At 38.3% G+C, this 3914-nt stretch overlaps 1 long non-coding RNA gene across 1 annotated transcript; it reads right to left on the bottom strand.

The window, feature by feature from the left end:
* Positions 1–275: 275 nt before the first annotated feature.
* LOC140240821 (uncharacterized) lies at positions 276–2209 on the bottom strand. The gene is made up of 3 exons (XR_011902043.1): positions 2010–2209; positions 1051–1128; positions 276–413 (listed from the first exon to the last, which is right to left on the bottom strand). It is a non-coding gene; the product is annotated as an uncharacterized lncRNA (long non-coding RNA).
* Positions 2210–3914: the final 1705 nt, after the last annotated feature.

The following is a 3914-nucleotide window of genomic DNA, read 5'->3' as shown; positions in this document are numbered from 1 at the left end:
ACTGATGTACGAACGGAGGGACAACCTGAACAACATCATTTCCCTGGTGACAATTCCTTGTAAAAGTATACACCATGAAAACTTTAGGCTGGTAAACTATATCAAGACTATTGAACAATATTGCTAATGAAATTCGTAGTTTTTTTTTTTTTTTTTTCGTGATAGTTGCCTGTTCAGATCAGGGCTTGCAATGTACATATGATGTACTGCTGAAGAATGCATCGAGTGTACAGTTTCTGCCTTGTCGGGGATACTCAAAGCCACAGAGCACAGAAGGCCGCAAACATTGTAGCGAATGAAGACACGATTGCATACAGGAATTCGGGCAGATTTCACAACCATCCAGCCAAATAGTGATGTCACTAGTGCGCAGCATTCACAGTGAAGATTGTGGGATTTAGTCCTGCTAGGTTCTGAAAGAGATTTTGGCATGAATAAATAATGACTGAATAAAATTTCGAAGGAAATACACCTGTAGGTCGTTTACACTATACGCAGTTTTGTTGCTGGGTTGCAACTATGACCATTGACCAGAAAATGGAAAATCAAATTGATTGTATACTGGTATAGTTTTTGTTGAGATCTACTTCAGGTTTCTAACATCTTTTGCTGAGATAATGAGAAATGGTTTTGAAATGGCTGCGATATCCAAAACAGAGTAATAATGATAAAATGTAGGACCCATTTTTTATCACGATCGCTGCGTTTTACTTTGTTTTTGGATGCCTCATCCATTTCAAAACCAATTTTCATCAAATAATCTTTAGAATTCCTCTTAGAATGGCATACTCTCTATTATTTCATAAGTAGGTTCTTGGTATGTCACAAAAAGTGAAAAGCCCAAATCCTCACCTCCACCAATACTATACCATCCCTTTAAGCTTTGATAGATTGGTTTCTAAACAAATCCGGCCGGATAGATTTGTTTCAGCTCTTTGTCATATAAGTAAAGCATAGTAATGTTGCAAAGAAATATTCCTCTTATATTTCTAGTCACAAAGCAGGTGGAATTCCCGTCTCCCATAAAAAAAAAAGAAATGCAGCACTTACTTTGTCACAGACATACAGCATGTCCTCTGCAGGCAGACGGGGATTAGGAGACAGCATGCAGACATCACTAAGTTAGAGCTGAAAAAAAAAAGAATAGATGTGGAATAGCCTGAGTAAAGTCATGTTGAAAAAAAAATGTAGCGAATTTGGGCTGAGATGAAAATACACACCTTTTATGTAGGCCTGCATACATTTATGACATAGGGCATATTCACATATTCCCACATTTTTCTTGACCAACTCAAAGTCTTCATAACATAAAATAACAAAGTAAGACAACATCATATTACATGCCAATTTAACATCAGTTTGCCGTGTATTTTACACAGTTAGGAAAGGAGTAAGACTTATAGACCTCAGCCATTCAGCCGTTGCTGATCTTGCCACAGATGATGGTCCGGGTGCTGGCCATGGCAATGGGTGTAATGATGCCCATTTGGATGGTTGACACCTCTAATCCTGTTACCACACACGAAAAAAAGTGAAAGTATAGCCCCCTCTACTTATTCATAACATTGATTTGATTTACTTTAATAATACTGGTTAAAGAAAAGAAGATTACCCTCCCCCCCCCCCCCAAAAAAAAAAAGGCTATTCAGGGCATTTGAAGATTCTTGCGGGGTAGAGATGCTGCCTGTATGAGTGACAATCCATCATGGAGTTTTCAGGAAAAAAAAAAAAAAACTGAGAAGAGGTAGAATGGAAAAGGCAAGAACGAATGATCGCAATGGTCCACTTGAGTAACATATCTCTCGATTATAGATGGTATCAAAAATTGCACTATAGTCTTATCAAATTTTCCGCAACCCACTGAACGGTGGCTGCGTTATAGTAACTGATAAAACTGCGTTCATGTGTAATAATGAGCTTTATTTTCGCGGATATCACATGCTGAAAATCTAGAGGAATCAATAACCTGAAATGCATATATTACGGATCAATCCATTAATGAAACTTACATATTCTGTTGAGGAATCACTCTGTCCTTCAGCATTGCATATTTAGTTTACGTGATCAGGAGAATGCGCGCAACTTCATCATTGTATCTTGCTTGAATACCTGAAAAGGAAAATCAAGTGTCATGAGTTCAAGGCCACTGCTCATGCATGTGTAATAATTTTGCAGAAGAGCTGACTTATGTAAATGTGACTACATAACTCTCTCCATGGTAGCTTAATGTATAGGACCCCGTTTACAGTGCGAGGCTCGGCCGCGGCTCGGCCGCGGCCGAGTCCAGCCCCGCTTCAGTGTAAACGCGCAAAAGGCCAAATGCGAGGCCAAAATTGGCCTCGCATTTGGCCTCGCTCTGGAGGTGGTCTCGGCCGCGGCCGAGCCGCGGCCGAGCCCGGCCTTTTCTTGGTGTAAACGCAAACTGGGCCAAATGCGCGGCCAATTGCGCGGCCAGTTTTAGTCTGGCTTCCAAACCCTCTGCCTGTATCTTTCGCTGTTCAGGATATTAACCCCCTCAACGTCGAAAACTAGTATAGTTTAAGGTGGTTTTGTCATGCAAAGGATTTTTTCCTTCGGCAAAGGCCTTTGCCCGAACGGCGACTTCGTCGCCACGGAATTCAGTTGGCAAAGGGTCTGAAAACCAGACAATACCAAATTGCCTTAGTTTACAAGCAGAGCGCCACTACGACCAAATAATGAAAGGTTTGAATCAAAAGCGCGGCCGAGCCCAGTAGTCCAGTCTGAAATATGAAATGACCCACAACTAATTGCAACAGAAACGATTCCACTTGCATTTGACCCGGAAGAGCTATCAAAATAACATATTAAAAGTTCCCTAAAATTCGAGTGGTGGATCAGTGTCTAATTTGCATAAATTCAAAATGGCCGCCATACAACCTATTTATGCCTATATCTGGGGATATGTAACCCACAGAAAGTAAATTCCGGTGTCTAATCCTATGTTTTTTAGGTCAAGGAATACAATTATGTTATGTATAGCAACTTTCAAACATCCTTTTATATAGTTTTTGCATATATTTGCATATAATTACATGCAAAATGGCCGCCATATTGCCTGCGCAAGCCCGTATCTTCGTATATCATTAATGTAGCACACTCAGGAATAAGTCGCTATACATCTGGACATAAAACCCGCAGAAAATAGATTCTGGTGTCTAAACCTATAGATGTTTTTTAGGTCAGGGAATACAATTATAATATAAGCAGTAACTTTCAAACTTCCCTTTATACATTTTTTGCATATATTTGCATTCAATTAAATGCAAAATGACCGCCGTAGTGCCACTACAGGCTTATATTTCTATCTGTAAAAGGTACCTAGTGATGGTGTCTGTGGTCTTAATTTTACTACTGAGAATCACTGATGTAGAATACGTTCCACTCAGGAATAGTTACCTATATTTCACTAAAAATTTGCATATATTTATACATAAATCTATTCAAATTACTACCGTGAATATAATTTCAGATATACGAATACAAGCTGCAGAACGTTAATTGCACTGTAATGTCTCATCTAAGATACCAAGGGAAAATTGTTCTAATACCATTTAAAACCTTGATGATTATCCTACACCTAGTGTGTATATTCTTGCATTTATTAAAAGTATTGTATTACATTGTACTCACATTTTCTTGAGATACATCCTCAAAACAGAAAACAACTGTAAGTAGCATCGAATAGAATTTGTATCTTTATTCAACTGTAAATTCAACTTATCTTCCAAAGTGTGCTCAATAGGTACACAAATATTAAAGTCTAAAATTATGTAGTAGGAATTGTTAAAATATTTCATGATTGCATGATATTTAATGTATTATGTTTTGTAATTTGCCCTCATGTTCACTGCTTATTACTTGTGTCTATGTTGCAATTCTTTATTTCTTCTCTC

Source organism: Diadema setosum, chromosome 17 (assembly GCF_964275005.1).
Source record: "Diadema setosum chromosome 17, eeDiaSeto1, whole genome shotgun sequence".
Lineage (NCBI taxonomy): Eukaryota > Metazoa > Echinodermata > Echinoidea > Diadematoida > Diadematidae > Diadema > Diadema setosum.
The sequence above is the reverse complement of the archived record's forward strand: the minus strand, read 5'-3'. Positions and strand labels throughout refer to the sequence as shown.